This window comes from Halichoeres trimaculatus, unplaced genomic scaffold (assembly GCF_033239565.1).
Source record: "Halichoeres trimaculatus isolate MK-OKI-2021-1 unplaced genomic scaffold, fHalTri1.1 fHalTri1_scaffold_14, whole genome shotgun sequence".
NCBI classification, from domain to species: Eukaryota; Metazoa; Chordata; class Actinopteri; order Labriformes; family Labridae; genus Halichoeres; species Halichoeres trimaculatus.
This window is the reverse complement of record NW_027437192.1, coordinates 28715446-28737548: the sequence shown is the minus strand read 5'-3', so window position 1 is coordinate 28737548 and position 22103 is coordinate 28715446.

Below are 22103 nucleotides of genomic sequence, written 5' to 3'. Positions count from 1 at the left end.
TCCAGCCACATTTCATCTTCATCTGGTGGATGGCAGCAGATTCATATCAATAATTTCCCCATACATGGCTCCATTCATTGCTCCGTCAATTATTTGAAGTTTGCCAACACCATGAGATGAGAAACAACCCCATGCCATGATGCTTCCACCTCCAAACTTCACTGTTGGTATAGTGTTTTTTGGCTGATGTGCAGTGCCATTTCTCCTCCAAACATGGTATGTAGTATGACAGCTGAAAAGTTCAATTTTGGTCTCATCTGACCAGACAACATTCTCCCTGTATTTTACAGGCTTGTCAAGATGCTGTTTAGCAAACTTTAAATGAGCTTCAACATGCCTTTTCTTGAGGAATGGAGTCTTGAGGGCTGAGAATCCGTAGAGGCCATGGCGGTGGAGTGCATTGCCCATTGTTTTCTCTGTAACAATCATACCTGCTGCCTCCAAGTCTTTCTGGAGCACTTTCAGGGTGGTCCTTGGCTTGTTGAGTAATCTTATGACTATCTTTCTAATTCCCTGGTCAGAAATCTTGCTAGGAGTTCCAGTGCGTGGCCTGTTGATGGTACGGTGGTGCTTCTTCCACTTGCGATAATAATGGCCCCAACGGTGCTGACTGGAATATTCAGGTGCTTTGATGTAAGTCTGTAACCAGTTCCATTCTGATGCTGAGCAACAATCAGGTTGTGAATGTCTTCAGAGAGCTCTTTGCCTTTACCCATCATGAGGAGTGTCGTATTTAACTGCTTGGCGACAAAACAACCTTTTTTATAGGACCATCAATTTGCTCTAGCCCAGCTGATGTTGGTTTGCACTAATTGGAAGTTCAAGTAATTATTACTGACAGATTTCAGGTGCATTTCCTTGCCAAAGTATACAGCCTTTCCATGGTGTGTTCAATACTTTTTTCCTGTGTTATCGCACTTAATTTCACATAATCATTATTTATGGACCTAAACGTTGTGATTTATTTTCATGTGTGGATTATTTGAGTTAATACCAATGTCTGGTTGCAAATCCAGCCCGCAGCCTCTTTCCCTCTTGTCACTCCCAACTTTCTCCCTGTTCCCTTCTCTACCTGCTGTCTTCACCTATCCAATAAATGCATACAAATCCCCCAAAATAACTTTAAAAAAACTTAAAAGATCTGTTTTCCAAAAAGCACCCTGGCAGGAGTCACATCTCTACAACAGTGGGTGATGGTGCTCATGGGAAACAGAGTCTTAATTGAGGTAAACACTTCAGATTCTGGATAGTCCCCACAGGGCCTTTAAGACATTTTTCCTATTTAAAACATGTGAGCAACAAAGTTTTCTTACTCCATTGGCAGATTGTTTATATATATATATATATATATATATATATATATATATATATATATATATATATATATATATATATATATATATATATATATATATATATACATTTCTTTTTTATATACTGCAATTCAGGTCAATTTTTGGCTTATCAAGTCTTGAAATGAGACTTTTCTGGACTTGTCAGCTGAATGGGGCCCATATGAAGCCAAATATAGATCATTTTCTGATTAAAAAAAATATATTACATAAACATTATGATTTCTAGCAGTGTAAAGGACGAGAGGTAATGAAGACTAGAAAAGTGTTTAATAAGTTCGTTTCCATTCACCACATTCCACCACAGTCAAATGCAACTCATCAAGTTTTTCAAAACAAAGTTTGGTCATTTTTTATTTTATTTTTTATTTTTTAACAAATTGGATTTCACAAAGTTTATTAACAGAGAAAGCGCTCTTAGGTCAACAGTATCATTTTTATTATTATCAGAAAACCGGAATCAGTCATTAAGTTTCTCTTCAAAGCCCTTGAACTCTGTAAACAAAAACAACCATTGCACTTTGCTGAACCAGTACTTTGTGGCCTGCTGATGTCTCTTTGGTTAATTTAATGGGTTGCTGTGTAGCTTTGGTGTTTCAGATGGTTACTTCTGATACAACATAGTGTTCCAGGTAAAGTACTGCTCCTGTTGATGGAGTCTGGAGTGGCTTGGCTGATTGTGATATAACCACAGTCATTTTTTTAAATTATTTGTTTGTTTTTCTCAGAGGAGATCTGACCTTTTAAAGTTCCTGTGAGAAGTTTGTCACTGGTTTTAAAACAGACTGGAGTTAATACTGACCCTTCTATGTGACCCGCAGTAGAAACAGACATCAGGCTGAGGGCATGAATTGCATTACTCTACATAAACACTCCGACATCAATGATTAGTTCAAAGCCAACTGTATCTATAACCCTGAAGCCAGCTGGGTTTGACTCCAGACTATGGTCCTTCCCTACATCTTTCTTCTTAGTGCTCTACACTATGCACCATCCTTTTTCTTAAAAGGACTGTGAAAAAGCCTCGAATACACGCAAAGGACAGGGCTCATGTTTTAATTCTTAGCATCATGACACTCAAACAGGCAGTCATTGTTAAATTGGGTATTTTCTCCATGGAACGCCAAGCTCCAATGGAAACTCAGAGAACAATGGTTCCACATGAACTATTTAGTTCCTGGGAAAGTTGTTTCAGGGACTAAATTTTCTTAATTCGGAACTTTGTTTTTGTTTGTTTTTCTTTCTTTCTTTTTTTCCTTAAATTAGTGTGGATTTCTGTCTCACTGCTGTTTTAAAGCTGATCTTCCTTTCTGTCATTTCCTGCGATGATGATAGATAGATAGATAGATAGATAGATAGATAGATAGATAGATAGATAGATAGATAGATAGATAGATAGATAGATAGATAGATAGATAGATAGATAGATAGATAGATAGATAGAACAGGGGCTTTGAATCTGCTTTGTTTTATCTGATATAGACAGGTTCACTGTGAAACACACCAGGTGAAGGGAGCATTAGTTCCTGTACAGACAGCTTTTGTTTTCCCTTCGTCCTTTTATCTCCATGCTTACCCAAGTCCACAGTTTCAAAGTGAGGCCTACAGCAGTAAGGAGCCCTCTGCTTTCATACATCTGGCCATAAAAGTAAAAGAACCCATTGATCATACCTCCGTGTGTTCACAGAGCCCTGCTGCTATTCATTGCCGCTCCCTCAGGTCCATTCCACGGACGCTGCAATTTCTTTGAAATTGTGCCCAACACACACGACTCCTAATTTAGATTACAATAAAAACATCTCTCCACTAAATGTGCTGTTATTTTTGGTATCTTAATCTGAATGGAAACATTTGTCCCCGGGGTTAACTACTTAAAACGACCAATTCATGTCTTTGCTTGGTGATTGGCTATTGATTTTCCATCGGGGTAGTAAATTGCTCTGCAGCTTTTGCCCAACAGAGACAGAGGAAAGAACTATGGCACTTTGCTATTTCATTTCTGGGACCATTAGCACCGAGGGATTTGTCAACTGTTGGTTATGGACTGTCTGTCATGTTCAAACATGACACCACTTCATTGTTTTAAGTCCATAAAACGGCTCCAGTTCAAGGATCAATTCAGAGGTGTAATGGCATGTAACGCATTTCCAGCGCAGGTATTGACTGGAATCATTCTTAGAGACATGTGGGCCATAAAAAGCCTCTGACGTCAGCTCTGTGTCAGTGTTCTAATGTCTTTTTTTTTTTTTTTCTTTTTAAGCATGTTGTTGAATATCACTTCCATCACATATGGTCTCCTTCAAGGTGAGAAGGAGTGAGGCTGAGCAAATGCTAAGATTACTGAGCCGGCTAATGATCTGCTTAAAAATAGTTCTACAGACTGAGATCATGTTTCTGACAGAAACTGACTAGATACATTGTTTATTTACATTAAGTGAGCAAAGAGGGCTTGTGAAATGTAACACATTGGCTGCTGTCTTCCAAACATACCAGGTGAGAAAGACCATGGGGACAATCCCAGTTACACAAACCCAGTCATATATCAGAACTACACTTTTTTTTTTCTTTTAAACTGACACAAACAATCTCTGCAGGATAATTCTGAAATCTAATGCTTAAATAGAAACTACACTAAAACCCACAGAAACTAAGGCTGTTTCCGTCCTACCTGCAACATGTGTATGTATAAGGTAGCAGGCACTCCATACTACTCACTGCTTTTTAATGTAGTAAGTAGTCTGACTGTTCTGTCTATTTTGTGTTATTCTACTCTGGTTTTCAGATTTACACAGTGGAAGTACAGCTAAAGGATTTTCTTTTCTTTTTCTTTTTTTCTTCTTTTTTTTATTATTATTAACTTACAAAACAAGCTATGTATACATCTTGATAATTTTACATAAACCAGCCAGCGATGAAGATACAGGAACAATATAACAGATACATTCAATTAAAGGTAAACTGTGATGATAATTCTGTTGGTTTTGGTTTTGCTGTAAGCTTTTATGCATTACTCTATTTTTCCTCCTCCCCTCCTCTTTCCATTTTTTCGTTCTCCTGCTGGTATGCAAGTGTCAGGGGGTGTAGCTGGCTTCTTCTGTTGTTTTGTTCCATTAAAGACTGTTTATTATTTTGGCCTCATATACCTGTGTAAGTCTCTGCTTTGGGATTAGCTTGATCCAAGACTTAACATACACAATATTATAAAGACAAAAAAATTTAAATAGGGGAAGAAGATAGTTACTGTATTTTTTTGAGGAGCTCCTTTAAGTAATTGTATTTTGTGCGTGCATATGTTTCGGTCCTTTCATTATTGCCAATTGTTTAAGGTTCATTTTAAAGTTATTTAGAAAACAGCAAATTCAGAGAGTGTTTTAAGGATACTCTATTATGATTATAAAATTTGGAATCACATAGATTATGTTACAGCAGAGTTCACCATGTTTGATTTTATTCTTACACCAAACGTTATGTTTATTGTAAATAAATCTTTGACTTTTTATTTTTACAGCTGATGGGAAAAACAGTCTAGTTTGAAAAGTTAATGAGTGGTTTCTATGAATTTGTAAAAGTAAACACCTCTTTTATGACAGGAAGTCAGAGTTGTTGTATGGCAGTTATAATGCTGATTCTTTCCAGAGGGTGGTGATGATTTATCTAAACCCAAATTTTACCTGCGATTACACAAAAGAAGACAAACAGCATTAGTGCTGTGCATTGAAACAGTCTGACTGTTTTCCAAACCGCTTACTACACTAGCAATGTCTACTATTTTGGCTTAAATTCAGTCTGTAGTAGTCAGTATGCGAAAACTTGCAAAATCTGCAGTATGCCAAATATCCCTGGATGTCCTAGTGATCCAGGAAAATTTCTTAGTATGCAACAGACCAGTCTACCTGGCATACTGTTTCCCACAATGCACGGCGCTAACGCTGTTTGTTTGTGTGGGTGGCAGGTTTTGGTAAATTACCGCCATCTACTGGAATAAGTTGGTATTAATTCTACAATACAACAGCACTAACGTTATATGGTCTGTGAGATAGAAGTGCAATGATTAGAAAGAAACACCTTTAAATCTTGTCACTTCTGGTTGTAAAAGAGGTGTTTACTTCTACAAGTTCATTAAAGCCCAGAAAAAAGACTAGTTACCCCTATTCAACCATACATGGATTATATGGCAGTGGGTTATCATCAGCTGTTAAAATAAAAATCCAGATCATTTTCAGTCAGTGATAAAACTTTTGGTGTAAGATTTGAAATCAAGAATGAGCATTCTGCTATGATATGATAAACAAAATAATTAAATGCTGAGATCTGCCCACAGCTTGTTTTGTATATTTATAATAAAGGCAAAAAAAACATTATCTGTAGTACCGCCTTCCAAGACTGGAAATCAGAGTAGTATACTACAAAACAGACCCAACATAACAGTCATACTACATACTACATGCAAAAGCAGTAGGTAGTTTGTCGTCCTTACTACATACTACATTCACATGTAGTATGTAGAAGGCGGTTTGGAAAACAGCCTATGTGAGATAGACTGGCCCACTGCTTACTGATAATTTTACCCAGATCAGTTTGACATCCAGGAGTTTTTGGTGTACTGCAGATTTTGCTCTTTTTCCCCAACTACATACCACATACTAAACCAGTAGACACTGCTAGTTTAGTAGATCTCTTCAGCAATATCAGGTTTAACCTGATCATAGACATCTGGTTGGTCTCAGAGTGTGGAAATAATGACAGTAAGTGGCACGGAAGTGCAAGCAGCCTGAGGATCTGCTCGACCCCACACATCTCTGATAGGGAAAAGTTGAGCAACAGCCTGTCATGCAATCCAGACTCTGAAAGCCAGAGAAACATTAGGAAGAAACACGAAGAAGAGACACATATACTTTTCTTCCACAGCACCAGCACATAGGTATGTCAGCTACTAATGATGGGCTGCAAAGCTTACTCAGTGTTCTAACCCACAGTTTATACCCACAATCCTGTAGACACTGTACAGAAAAACAGCTTTTAGAGAATAAGCACTATGAAGCTGTTTCTTTAGACCACATTGGTGCAACATTTATGTGATTTAAAAATCCAAAAGTCAAGAACATTAAACACATTTCACTACTTTTATTTAACTTCAGAGTCAAGGCACTGATAAGAACATACTTATAATGTTATTTGTTGACTTAAAAACTTTTATTTCATGGTAAATATCATTTAAAATGTGGGACTCAGAACCTGAAAATGTTGATTAAAACTAAATTCTGTGATTAAATATATTCTCTATTTTAAACAGCCCCAATCATAAGTAGAAATAAAGAAAAAGTGAAAGACCCTGAGAAGCTGACACAGCTGTCCTCTGGCCAGTTCTAAGGCTTTCAACACCTCCTCCACACATTATATAAATACATATCTAATGTAGGAACATACAATGACTCTGCTCCATTTGCGCATTCATAACCCAGCCATAGAGCGGCTCTGAGCACTCTACAGCAGGGTAAGACTGGAGTCCAGTGTTTGTAATGAATAGTGATGTGGTTTTGGTATTCACTGTGTGCAGACGAGCTGGGTGCTCCGCAGACTCCCTCTCCTTCCATTTGAATGACACAGAGAAATCAAAAGAGCCCCAGAGAGGCTCAGAGGCCTTTCATCTGCCACCAAGCAGAAGTAGGTAAAAGAACAGGACAGAGAGTTAGCAAACTGAGTGACTGTGCCGTCTGTAGATCATCTCTTTCTGCTCTGCATGGCAGCCAGGAATCCGCTCTGACATCTTCTTTGTTTCCTGGCTGTGGCTGTCCGCTCCTCTCTGTCACACTGAGGCTGCATGGACTGTGTCCAGTGGTGCAGAATTCAGACAAATAACAAGCACCTAATATACTGTATACATCCAGTATAATGCATCTTTTTTGGTACAAATCTCAAGAGTGATGGTGTTTATGTGAAATACTAACCTTGACTTTAAGGTATTAATTCACCCTGTTATCATTTGTTTTGGATTGTGTGACTGTTCTTTATTTATGAACTACCTTTGTTTTGTTTGACTTGTAATGCAGCAGCTGGTGATTACCGTTGAAATTTCACCAAAGATAAATGATCTTTCATTCATTTCAGAAAATAGTCACACAGTTTGAGCCAGTCGTTAGTTGTAAAATGTTTTATTTTTTACAACCAACTACTGACTCAAGTGTTGTATGCTCATTCTGACTGCCAGGACACGTGACTTTGCAATTTACTTGTTGATCCAAACCATAAACTGTATATAGAGGGAGCGTGGCTCCGCCTTTTACCACTGGACGGTTGTGAAGTCAAAATACCCCCGCTTGAGGGGCCACTATCTTGCAGCCAGAGTCTGTGCAGTAGAGAACTGGTGTGACTAAGAAAGGTCTACTTTTTTTTCTTTTAAAAGTCCAATCTCTTCTTACCTCTCCTTCTCAACATATCTTATATATTCCTGGAAGAACAACGAAAGAACAGCAGCTATCAGTCACTGTGAAATGACATGTAAAATCCCATTTTTAACCTCTAATAACTCATGAAAAAGAAACTTCTCAGAAAAAAAGGAACACAAATCAGCCCAATTTTTTATTCATATAACCACAGCATATGGATATGAGAACCATTTTTACAAGATGGATTTATGTTTTTTAAAGTTTGAACAGGGATGCACATTTGCGCAATGGTTAGCGCTGAAGCCTCACAGCAAGAAGATCACTGGTTCAATTCCCAGCTTGGCCAGTGGGCCGTTCTGTGTGGAGTTTACATGTTCTCCCCGTGCATGGGTGGGTTCTTTTCAGGCACTCCGTCTTTCTCTCACAGTTCAAAAACATGCTCACCAGGTTAATTGGTCACTTTAAATTGTCCGTAGGTGTGAGTGTGTGAGTGGATAGTTGTCTGTCTCTGTGTCAGCCCTGCGATTGGCTGGCGATCAGTCCAGGGTGTACCCCACCTCTCGCCCAATGACAGCTGGAATAAGCTTCAGCCACCCGCTACCCTGAACAGGATAAGCGGTATAGAAAATGAATGAACGAATGAAAGTTTGACCACAGCCCATCTGGAATGACTGGGGAGACAGAGTTTTTGACCTGTTCTTCGGCCAGCCACCAGGTGGAGCAGTTTCATTGGGACCTCACATAGAACCAACAGTCTACGACCCAGACAGAGCACTCAGATGTTTGTCAGTAGGTTTTATCTCTAAAAAGTCTGACACACATTGGAGTCAGAAAATGTGATTTTTGTCATAAATTTACTCACAGTCATCACTTTCTAATTTCCAAGTTGACACTGAATGCTACACAATCACCACCAACACACAATTACTTTCACGCTACCAGCATCCTCAATGAGGAAGTCAGGCACAGAGTGTTTCAGGAGAAATTAGAGAATGATTATTTTTTCAAAGTTTAAGGAGAATTAATCTTGTCTCATATGTAAATAGAAAGTTTCCATTGTGGCATGATTCAGCTAAGCATGTGGAGTAGTTTGCAGAGTAGCAGGGAGATGAGCAAATACAAGAGCTGCACAGCTAAAGAAAGAGCTGTTAATGCAACAAAATGTTTTCCAGAGAAAAAGATAGGAGGCATATCAAAGACCAGGTCCAGACCTAGTGAACTCCATCTTTAAGACATACTGAGGGTTTCAAACTGACACCTCCCTCAGAGCAAATGTGACCCAGCTGTCTAAGAAGAGCTACCAGGTGTCTGGCAGAAAACATACGGCAAGAAAAGACAAACAAGACTGAAAAGAATTTTTTCTTGAGAAGTACAGTTGTTCCAACAGTTTACTTTTTCATTTATTTATTTAAGTATTTATTTATTTTTGTGGAAAACCTGAAGTGGCCCCCTTGTGACAAGATTGGATGCCTTCAGGTAACTTGAGTTTGAGACCCCTGCTCTTACACTGACTTAACATGTATTTCACTGGTGCCAATTATTTTATTCTGTTTGGTGTGAACACAACATCAGGATACCTGATCACACCTGAGGGCCCTGGGGGTTAGGGGTTCAGGTAGACATCCTGGCTGCAGCACTTGTTGTTCTCCCAGATGTTCTGGGTTACATCTCCTGCAGCTTTCTGTCTCCTCTGGGCTTCATGTATATATATGTTTTTTCTTTTTCATTGTTTCTGCACACCAAAAAACGCCCACACACACACTCACACACATACTTTTTCTCCCATGCACATTTACACTACTAGCTCTAGATTTCATATCTCATCATTTATGTATTAAAGATCAACTCCCTGTGTGGTTTCATTTGATTCAATTAAATATTCGTATTCTCGTACAGTATCTTCTTCCCAGTGTGTTCCCTTAAGACTTGAAGCTATATGAACATATTAGATCTGTTATCATCCACACCCTCACACTCTGTTGCCTGTTTCCTGTGACATAACAGAAGAAACTCTACGAACAGACTCTACAGCAGCACCACACGTCCAAACAGACTCTGTTACCACTTCTGTGACTAACCACCCAACACAGCTTATGTAAAATACACAAAAGAAACACACGCTGACCTGACACACATACAGTACAACAGTGTAAACCAACAACTGTAGGCTGCATACAGTGTGTTACATAACCTCTGATATAACAGAGAGTGGGGACGGCAGAGGCTCTCTGTGCTCCTCTCAGCTGGTCAGAGACTGTTTGGACCAAACAGACCAAGATTGTATCTGCTGTTGATCTCTCTGAAAGTAACTCACACTTAAAAAGGTTATTACAGCTGATGTATTGTTCTGTGTATCCATTCTCACAGATAAAGCAATACTCCAGTGGTTTCTGTCACAGAACAGGGTGTGCTAGTGAGGCACAAACTCTGGTACATGCTACAAGCTGAAAACAGTTTTTACTATTTCATTGTTTTTTTTACCTTAACTTTTTTTCAATTTCAGTTCATATGTATTTATTTACAAACAAATATGTTTGTTTGTTTGTTTAGTGGGTTCCATTTTAGTTTTAATTTTGTGAACTCTTTGCTCCATTCTAGTTTAGTTTTAAGGAATGATTGAAAAGTAGTCAGGGCAGGAAACTCAAGCTTTACTACAAGCTGACATTATTCAGTCTTTGTGGTCATGATTTCATGGGATTTTAGTTTTCTTAAAGAAGGGGTATTGCCCTTTTTACAGGGCTGTATTATGTCCCTCTTGTGTTCCTGAGGTAGCTTTACATGATTCAAAACTAAGAATAAATGAATAAGTAAATAAATGATATTTTTTCTCCAAGTGTTTCAGTAAAAATTAATTTATACTATTAATGTATACTCTCCTGGTGTCTCCGCCTCATCCTCCTTACAATAATGTACTCCATCTTTTAAGATCAGGTTAAAAATAAAGACTGTAACAGAGAAATATGGGAAATCACGGGTAAATCCTGAGTGACACACATTTATTTTGTCTCTTTTTACTTCGTCTTTTCTCTCCCTCTGTTCTTTGAATTAAATGAAATGAGAGAACCAGATATATACTCAGTATCAGATGTTAAGGCTGTCTATTGTTTAATTGTAAGATGTGCATCAAACTTCCAGCTGCCGTCAGGTTAACTTTCCATTATGACAAACGGCTTTAATCTGACATCAGATGTGACGGGACCGTTAATATAGATATAAATGTATATGCTGGTTCAGACAGTTACATTAAATAGTGATTGCTGTAATTGTTTAATGCATTAAAATGTGCCTGACACTCTGGAAACCTGCCTCTGAGGCTTTGTTGATATGTGCGCACATGTGCGCCTGTCACCAAATTACAGCTGCGGAGGGTGCGCTCCGTTTTGCACCGAGGATAGACCAGGTTGGAGCTGGCGAGCTTTCAGAGCACTTTTCTGGCACGAAATTGTCACTGCGCCAACATGAATCTGCTGACACCTCCCCCTGGTGTGCCGTCAACTCCCCCTGGTGCGCAGTCACACCCATCTCTGCGCAGACGGTCTACCGAATTGTCAAATTGGCAGCGCACGGCGGTGCGCAGCATGAAATTAACACTGCGCAGGGTGCGCCAGGCTTGCACCCCCTGCGCCACGGAATTAGAGCCCTTAATGTGAGTTATCATGATGATGAGTAGCAGTTCAAGTGTATAAGTTAATGAATGAGGAGAGGCTACTCTCCATATGTACCGCCATCAGGCCAAAGTGGAGCGAAAGAGTAACATGTCTTCCTGACAACCGCAAAATAAGTGTTAAGCTTCGCTCCAGAACACTCTCTTTGGTATATAAACATGTTTTGTGCTCAAGACTGATGTCTTCACTATCACAGTGGTAAAAGTGTGTTTTGAGTGTTATGAGTCTTAATAGAGCTCAGTCTTCAGCTGTGATACTTTAGCATCTTGATAGCAGACTCGCTCACTTTTACTCTTTGGCTTTTTAACTCAGTATGAGAGTTGTGTGATCCGTGTCCTTGTATGTCTTTTATGGTCTTAACCCCTTTTTTATGACTCTTATTTGTTTTTATGTGTTATTTAAATTGATTTTATTTCTTTCATGTTATTTTAACTGTGCTGCACTTTGGCGAACTTAAATGTTTTTAAAAATGTGCTATATAAATAACGTGGATTTGGATTTGGATTTAGATTTGTCACTTTAATATTGGCTTAAACATTGCCTCATCTTTCCTCCTGTTTACACAGGTTTGAGCCTTATCTGTTTTTGAGACCCCAGTCTGGGACCTTTAATATATATTTATATATATATATATATATATATATATATATATATATATATATATATATATATATATATATATATATATATATATATATATATATATCAAGTTGGCACTTTGGCAGGTGAATAAATCAATACACACAGAAATAAAATCTGTATTTTTTTTCCCCCACATTTTTCTTTCTGTAGATTTAGTTTTCTCACCAGGGGTGTAGAACTTGAGGTTAGCTAGAGGTGCATGGAAAGTTGTTGGGCTGTTGATGTTGTAGGAGGTGAGGTAGAGTGGTGTCATGCTTTATTGCAAAATGTGATTAGTAGTTAGTTCTACAAAATGTTAAATCATGATTTTGTTCAGTTTTAATGTTAACAAATAATAAAAAAAAAACAGTCTTTTTCTTAATAGTAATATTTCCAGTCACCAGGGAGGAGCAGTTTTTGAGACAACTTCACTTTGAGCCGAGCAAGATGACTTCCATATTTATTTATTTATTTATTTATTTATTAACAGTCTATGGTTCAGACAGCAGCATTAAAATGTTCAACCTTGCTAATAAAGCTTAGAATGGCTTCACCAGAAGAAGCTTCAAGTTTTGGAGTGGCCCAGCCAGATTCCAGACCCGTTGAAAATCTGTGTGGTGATCTGACGAGAAGAGGAGACACACTCCCAATCTAACAGATTTTAGAGCATATTTGCAAAAAAGAAAGGTCCAATAGCTAAGTCAAAACGTGCCATGCTGATAGATGCACTCAAATAGACTGAGTGCTGTAATAAAATCAAAAGCTGCTTCCACAAAGTATCAGTTTAAAGCTGTGCACACTTATGAAACCACATCTCAGTCTCTTGTCTTTACATCACAGGAAACTCACATTTCAACAGGTCCGTGTCTTTTTATGTGTTTTATAAAAGCATTTTTCAATCACAAATGAAATGTAGTACATTAAAAAAAAACCTTCACAGACTGGTTTGGTGTGGAGTGTGAAGAGGTCTTTTCAAAGAGCTACAGTATGTTAACTGTCCAAGGTGAAGTAAGGAGCTTGTATAAGTCATGCCAAAAGGATTTCCTTGAAAGAAGTCCATCTTAAGAGAACTTGCGGAAAACATGATTTAACAGCTCACTCTGAGTTTCTTACATAAAACATCTTGGTTTCTAGCTACCATCTTTTCAATCCTTGCTGTATAATGGGAACAATGATCACAGTGCCAAATAAAACTTCTTTGTGGAGCTGGAAGGTGAGAGGTGAAAACATGTCTGACCCAATCCTTGCAAAAAAAAAAAAGAAAGAAAAAAAAAGAAAAGAAAAGATAAAAAAAATCATTTTGCCTTTTCTGCCTGTTTTCATAATTTCAATTGAAAAGAAATGCTCGATGCTAAAACTCAGATTCACATCTGTCATCTTGGCAGCTGCAGACTGATCAAAAGTGAGGAGAGTGGGTGGGTCAGGGTGCACAGCATTACTCATATCAGCCAGCTCTGTGCAGGTGAGGCCAGCTCAGACGCCCCCGGCCTCCCCATGAGCTTATTGTCACACACAGAGGTGGAAGATGGAGGAGCAGACCCTGTGAGCCTGAAGCCTCTGGGATACAGCGGGGTCATTATTGACTGGCTCTCGGCCATCGCCTCACCTCTTCCCACCGTTCTCAGTACATTATGTTGTGGTTGGAGGAACAGTCTCATCAGTTTTTATCTTCTCCTCTGTTTCTTCTCTTTCCAGCACAGCCACAGGCTACCCCGACTGATGCGCCGTCTTCTTCCCATTCTGCTTATTTGCCATTAACAGCCGACCTTCGTGGACGCTCTATCAAGGGAGCCTGACATAATCGATGACGATTGCCGTACCGAACGAGACGTCTCTTTAAAAACACCAGCTTTTATCGTCAGCTGCACGGACGGCCTGAAATAGGTTTCTGCAGACCCCGTGCCACATTATTTGATTTGAGCGTGTAAAGAGATGAGAGAAGCTTCCGGTCCACATCCCCCTTTAAGAGAAATCTAATTTAATGCAATGCAAAGTCATGTCAGAGATAAGATGAATCCGCACTGAGATAAAGTGGGCCTAAATTGAATCTGCCATCAGTTGAAGAAGACACACAGATACGTCTTCATTCAGCAGCAGGCTGGGCTGCACCTCCCAGAGTGAATATGTGTCAAAATGAAGGAGATATTAATTGATTTAAGAGGCTACCTCACTGCATGGATGGAGACTTTAGAGAGAGAGCTCGTGTTTTCAAACCTGGATCCTGTTTTAACAAACTAGAAAAAAAAAATCAGGATAGGTTAAGTGGTCACTTGTAAATCGATTGTGTGTGGGTGTGAATAGTTGAATATCACTTTATGTTAGAGCTGTGCTAGATGATGGATGGATGGATGGATGGATGGATGGATGGATGGATGGATGGATGGATGGATGGATGGATGGATGGATGGATGGATGGATACAAAACACCATTCCTGCAGAAAGAGACCGTTAAGATACAAAATGTAAAAACAAGACACATTAAAGACAGGCACATGATTCTGCAGGTGAGATCCAAGTCTTCATGGAACAAATGGTGCAAAGACTAAAAATCCTTACATGTAAACAAAACCAAGCTGGGAGCAGTCAGAGGCCAGAGAAGCTTGGACTCTCCCTGTACATTTTTTTTGTAAGTCAATAAATGAAAGGCAGAATTTTCTTTGTTGGTGCCATCTTTCTGCAGGACGCAGGGGGTTGAGGCTACGTATGGATTTGGAGCTACCACACACTGATAACGGTCACATAAAACCAGGTACGGAACCAGGACTTTAGTTTTGGGTGGGCCAAACCAATTTGGCATGGGCTTTCAATTACAAAAGTTAATAAATAACTATTACTATATAGATAAAGTACTGTTACTATGTATGTTTAAGAGCAGATTTGGTTGCTTTTTGATCCTTCAATATTTTATCAATTTTAGTGCATCAGACGGGAGTGGTTCTTAGTATCGGCCAAAGAGTAGTGCTCTAATGCACCAATGGGCTGCGCCGCCTCAACTTTCAGTGTATTAGAGCAGCAACATAAACCACAGTTAAACAAAAGACAAAAATGTACAGTCTTTCCCAAAATCATTCTCTAGTCTTACTGGTATAACACGAGGCTGAATGAGTCATAACTTTTTTACCATCAGGCTAAAAAATGGCCAAACTAGGCTAATTTTATACAGACAGGGCATTTAACAATAATTAAATGGGTGTAAAGTGACAAAAGTTTATAATTTTTCTCTTTAAAAACTTTTTTTTTTTTAAATAAAGAAAAAAAAACAAAAACATTTTTTTAAAGAAAAGTTTGAGGTGGACCCGTCAGAAAGAGGGTGGGCTTGGGACTGTTGGGCCGATGGACTCAGAATCATGATGTGTGCTCCAGTGTCCCAATACAAGTCTCACAATATGCAAAGTTAAGCATTCATAAGACTGCAGGCATTAACATTAAATCCCATTCACAGACATTTATTTTGTTCTTTTGACTTTTTGACTAGCAAAGCCCTGGTTAAAGACTTTCTCTGTCTAAAACTTCAGCAGAAAATCTTTTTGCTAATCCTACTTCAGTATTAGCCTTGAGGACAAAACATTTTGTCAGAATAAGATTAAAGAAATTAATAAAAAAAAATCCTTCTGCTTGATAACTTACTTCAGGAAAAGAGCTGTATTACACCTCAGAGTCTTCAATGAAAACTGAGCACCTTTGCTGTAGTGAGAAGAGGATTAACTTGTCTTGGTGCTGATAATCTTGTGTCAGTCTGCAGGTCATGAAGAGGTATCAGTGTATGAGTGAGACTATTACAAAGTTGTTTTAAAAATGGGATATTGTGCTGTCTTTAGGCTTTACAGACCATTCATATGGATGATTTTTGGGGGCCACCATAACTGGCAGCCATCACTGTGTTTCTATGGTTCAATACGACATAACACAGTATTTTAATAAGGGCACCAACAGAAAGGAGAAGGCATGGACTGAAGGTGCTGAAGTTTTGGGAAGGCCAGGTGAGCTTAACATGCCAATTAATTACCTTGCTAGTACATTATCATGGGTGGGATTCCTGCAGGAACAGGTGGTTCTCCTGTGATTTTTGAGATTTCGCATATCCAGCTACTAAAGAGTGCGCTGCTCTCCAGATAAGCCTCCAGTATGAATTGTGCACCCAAAAACTGTCTGGTTCAGGATCTTTGGCAAATTCTGTGTCCAGCCTCAGCAGAGATGCCACGTTGTAAGAGGATTTGCTTATGTAGCTCAACAATCTGACCTTGTTCAAAGAGAGAAAGCTTTTTACCTTTACCATCAGGAGGTCATGACAGAGAGACTTCCTGATAGAGAACCACATTGAATCCCCATTTTTGTGAAGATTTTGGCTTTTAAAGGCCGTGGTCTAAAACTTGTGATCAGCTGATGAACAGACTACTTTAGGAGCCATTTACACTATTGACTGTATACAGAGTGGATAGCGTGGCTTTGCCATTTACCATTGTACGGTTTTGAAGCCAAATTATCCCGGTCACAGGCGCAGCCATTTGCAGCAGTCGAGACTATGGACGTGGTCAAATTGGCCATCCAAAACGTACCGTGCCTAAGCACGATTGCCCCCCTGCAGCGCTGTCCCCCAGCTGTAGAGTACGGCCGGCGGTCACACTACCCCAATATGAACCAGACTTTAGCGGGTATCACAGACGCGCACAGCCCGCCTACGTCATCCTGAAGCATTTGTTTACATGAAGCGCGATCTCATCAGAGTCAGCACAGTGAGACACAGAGAGCACTGCTACAACTTTAGAGACTTTAGGACTTATATTAAGTCGTTTTCGCCCGACACAGCCCTCCAACACCCCCGCTTTGTTTAAAATGACTGTCGAGAAATGCGCTCGCGGTGATTATATGTAATGGATCGCACGCGCTGTCCGCGTGCTTGTGCTCGTGCATGAAGTAAACTGTGCCGAAGCCCACCTCTTCGAAGCGTGCCGAAGCACGGAAGAGAATCGTGCTTGAGCATGGTACAGTTGCGGTCACACTGGCCATTCCAAACGTGCTTTACGGCTGAAGCGTGCTCAGGCACGGCACGATTGGCCAGTGTGACCGCATCCTATGAGAGAATCAAAGTGGAGCTAGTAATAATTATTTTTTCTTTCCAGATTCCAGTTAAATGTAATGTAAAACCTTATTTTTACCCTCTAATAACTAATGAAAACTAAACTTTTTAGAAAGAAAGAGGACCTGAAAACAAACAGCCAAAAAAATTCTTCAAATCCCCACAACAATTTCTATGAGGTGTATTCATTTTCAAAAATCTGACCACAGCCCATCTAGAAAGACTGGAAAGATAGATTTTTGACCTATACTGCAGCCAGCCACCAGGGGGAGCAGTTTTTGTTGTGACCTCACCTCGAGCCAAGCAAGATGACGTCCATTTTTTTTTTTTACCGTCTATGGTTTATACAACAACAGTTTAAGGGTGAAATGCAATTTTTTTTTGTGTTTCGGCCATGCGTTTGCACAGAAACAGCTTTTCAGCCGACCTAAAATACAGTCTTTTGAAAACAGCCTCCAGAGTGGGATTTTTCTGAAACGCTACTGACACCATTGCCGTGTAAACAGAAAGCCGATGTTTTCAGTGGAAACGCTGACATCACTCTGCCCGTGCATGCGTGGGTTCTCTCCGGGTACTCCGGCTTCCTCCCACAGTCCAAAAACATGCTTACCAGGTTAATTGGTCACTCTAAATTGTCCCTAGGTGTGAGTGTGTGCATGCATGGTTGTCTGTCTATGTGTCAGCCCTGCGATTGACTGGCGACCAGTCCAGGGTGTACCCTGCCTCTCGCCCTATGATTGCTGGGATAGGCTCCAGCCACCCGCGACCCTAAACAGGATAAGCGGTATAGAAAATGGATGGATGGATGGACGCTGACATCACACTCCCCTTTATTCAACAGCCTACAACAGTACAACAGTATCGTTACGATCGTGGTGGTCTCCCATGTTGTGCTTATGCTGCTCAATCTGCTGAATCTGTTGACCGTCTTCCAACAAAATGTGCATCTGTTGTTCCACTTCTGCTCTTAGCATTCACCAGCACACCAGGGGTGCGTCTCAAAGCTCCAAAGTTCCATCCTTCCTTCCTCCACATGCGTTGTTCACTTGCGTCTTAGTCCCTCCCACCAGAGATGATGGAGAGACGCGAGGAAATGAAGAAAGGAGAGAGGATGGAGGAGATTCGGTTTTAGAGCAATGGGACATCCTCTCCTTCAGAGCGTCACATGAAGCGACGTGTTTCATTGATGACGGCATCAGCTGATCACCTCTGGATCATCAGTCAGTCAGCTCTAACAGCTGTTTGTGCGTCTGGACATGTGCGCTGTAATAACTCTGATCAAACAGAAACAGTAACAGAGATTTGTCTGTTTCTTTAACCAGTTAAACAAACATGTTACCATGAAGAAAACCTGCTCTCTGTTTAGTCTGTGTGCTGTTTAGAAGCTCATGGATCACTTTTCCGGTAAAATGCGTAATTGTGAGATTATTTATAAATTATTTAGCCTTTATCTGATCGTGAACTCTGAAGCTTATTAATATAACCCACCTTATTGTGTCTCAGGAAAATATTATTTATCAGTCAGTTTTCTGTATTAATCCTCTGTTATATTGATTTGTTGATGGTTGTGTTCAGTGTTTTGTGCTTTAAACTCACAGCAAACACTTTATTACCAGATTTACGATCAGTTTCTGAACGATCCTCTGTGCCTGTCCTCAGCTCGTCTTTTCTCTCATTAAACTCTGTTGTATTTGTGAAGTTTCATGTAAAGTCTGAGTCGCTGCAGCGTCCAATCAGAGAGTGATATTCCATATGGGGGCGTGTCGGTCAGTGAAAAGACTTCTGCAAAGCCTGCTCTCAAAGACAGTCTTCAAAATGGCAAATGGGAAAGTACTGCCAGTGTCGTGGAGGAGATAGAACGGAGGAAGCACGAAGTTAACGCATTGAGACGCACCCCAAATGATCGGCTCAACTCTACTTCAGTGGAGATCTACCAAAAGCTGCTTCTGGACATGAAAGTTATAGCACCAACTACAGGCCTGGCATGGTTACTACAGTGTTTCCAGTCCAACACTGCCATGTAAATTCTGATCAGTTGAGTACCTTAGATTTTGAGTTACAGTCTTGTCGTTGAGGCCCTTTGGAGGCCTCAGGTGTTGAGTTGCTCACCCCACATACTGCATGTCATCTCCTTTTCTTTCCACTCCTCCATCCACAGTCCTGTCCTCTGAATTAAAACATTCAATGCATAAATATTATCTTAAAAAGATTACCTTAATGTGTTGACACCACATGCTTTCCACTAGCCCATTCCCCTGCACACCATGACCTCCACAAACAAGCTCCTGATTGATGTCACAGCTTTAAACGCCGCAGACTAACATGACAGGTGGAAGGGGGACGGCGAGGGAAAAAAGGCTTTGGGTCTGAGACGGAAGACAAAGTGAAACTCACCACCTGCAGATCTGTTGTGGAAAGCAGCCCGGTGTTGTTTATGAATCAGCTCATAGTGTGCTAAAACAGCTCAGCGTGCTGACTCTTTTATGTGGGTATTAATAACTTATGAGTCAAACAATCAAAAGGCATGCATAAGTCTGTTATGATTGCTCTCTTAGTAGGAGGGTGTGACAATGAAAAATGAAACAAAAGAGCAAATAATGAAGTATTCATGTGCCGAGATGGTGACTGCAGGTAGTCTGGGCCTCAAACGCTGCATCCACTCCTAGGATTACTGAGCTTTATTAACTCTTTTATCCACTAATTTGATAATCTGCATGCTAATGCTGATGGTGTGGAATGAATATAATTTCCATGTGAGCAAAAGTGTCTCATGATTAATGAAATCATCAAGATAAGCATCCCCAGATACCCACAACCCCGGCTCTCTGTTTCTCATTGCACGCAGTCATCCAGAAAGTCTCAGTTCCAGCGCTTGAATGCAGCCTTTCAGCATGAAACAATGGCTGCAGCAGTAATCACAGACACGGCTGCTGCGACAATGAGGCTCGCAGTGTACTCCTTAAGCGTTCAGATCAGCCTCCAGAATGAAAGAGGCGGCCGCAGAAACAGCAGCGGCACAGGCGATTCCAAAGACCTGTGTGTGTGTGTGATTTTTTTTTTTTTTTCCAGCAACATGTGAAGGAAGAAACACACACTCCCAGGTTTGTGTAATCTGACATAAACAGATGCTTTGAAGAAAGCTTTGTCCCCGTCCTTTTGTGCACCGCTCACAATAGCGATTGTGCTTTTATACCCAACGCACAATACGCTGCTTTTCATCATCTTTTAGATGCAGTAAAAGGAGATCTATTGCTATGACAGTACAAAGAGAGACTGAAATTGAACCTCAGAGGCAGCTCTGACAGGCAAACAATACACCTCAGTGTGACCTTTGACCTTTACCACATTTACTATTTCTGGAGTGCGTTTGTCCTGCTTTCTTCAGTCTGTCCTCTGCATATTTTAGAGCAGCCATCAATCATCTGTGAGCTGCTCCTCATCTCTGAGGTGCACAGCAGCAGCAGCAGTAGCAGCAGGGCCGTGTATTGATAAGAGAATGAGCACACAGTGCAGAGAATGGTCAATCACCACAGCTTATCAAGCACTCATATAACACAGTAACTAGATGTGACATGGCATATAAAGAGCCACATGCAGATGAAGAGCATCAGGCCCTCGATCGATGGATCATCAAGACCCTCCAATTAAAGAGGTGGCTCAATCCTAGAGGCCGTGCTTGCTGCAAAGGATAAAAAAGTCCATTAACGCGGCTAATTAAATGATAAGCATAAATTAGAACACAGGTCAAATAAATGAACTGTGGGATTTTTAAGAAGCAATATCTCTGAATGCTGCTGAAGAGGGCATCAACAAGTCTTCTATCCCAAACTCAGAGGTGCTTGGAAACACCTCTGCAGTATGGGGCTCAGATTGTAATTGCACAAACTACAAATAACAACAAAAATTTCTCCACATTCGGCTATAAAACACCACTTTTTCTGCAGATTTAGAGAAATATGTGGAAAATAAATCTGTCAAATATTATATGACTGTTGAAAGTTTCATCTAAATGTTCAGTGTTATATCTAAATATTAAATGTTATATTTACTGTAAGAATGTCTAGATTCTAAATATTTAGCTATGTTTCTAAGCATTTAGTTTATGTTCCAAATATTTGGTTAAGATATCTAAATCTTAAGCAAAGATGTCTAAATCTTGAGCAAAGATTTCTCAATATTTGCTAAGATTTCTAAAAATGAATTCAAGATTTCTAAATCTTGAGGTATGATTTCCAAATATTTAGCTACAATTTCCAAATAATTAGCTAACATGCAAATTCACATTCCTGCCCACCGGAAGCACCAAAATAAAAGTTTGAGGAAGCGATCCAGCCAAGCGGGATCTGGAGAATGTCAAGCTCTATCTCTCCAATGACGGGCATGGGATCTTCAACAATGCCATCACAGCACTCGGCTAGATCGCTTCCTAGAACTTTTATTTTGGTGCTTCTGGTGGGCAAGAGTGTGAGTTTACTTGTCAGCTAAATATTTGGAAATTGTATTTGAATATTTAAAAATAAAGCCTCAAGATTTAGAAATCTTGACTGTATTTTTATAAACCTTAGCAAATATTTAGAAATCTTTGCTCAAGATTTAGAAATCTTAGATTAAATATTCAAAACATAAACTAAATGTTTAGAAACGTAGCTTTATATTTAGAATCAGGACAATTATCTATAAAGGGGGTCTGCAACCTTTACTTTCCAAGGAGCCATTTTGCCTCAGCTCATCTGGATTAAAGTCATTCTGGAGCCACAAAATCTACTTTATCTTCACAATAAAGACAATAAAGTGCATAAAATTCTAAACAAAGTCTAAAGCTAGTTGAAACTTTTCTAAATTACAAGTTCTCTAGTATTTATAAAATTGTACATGCGATATGTCAGTTTTTTATTTTCAATTAATAATATTTTTTTTAAATCAAAAATCATATATTTTTGCCATATAAATGCAGAATTTACACTATTAGAAAAAGGTTGCAAAGTTTTCCAAAAAAAGGGGA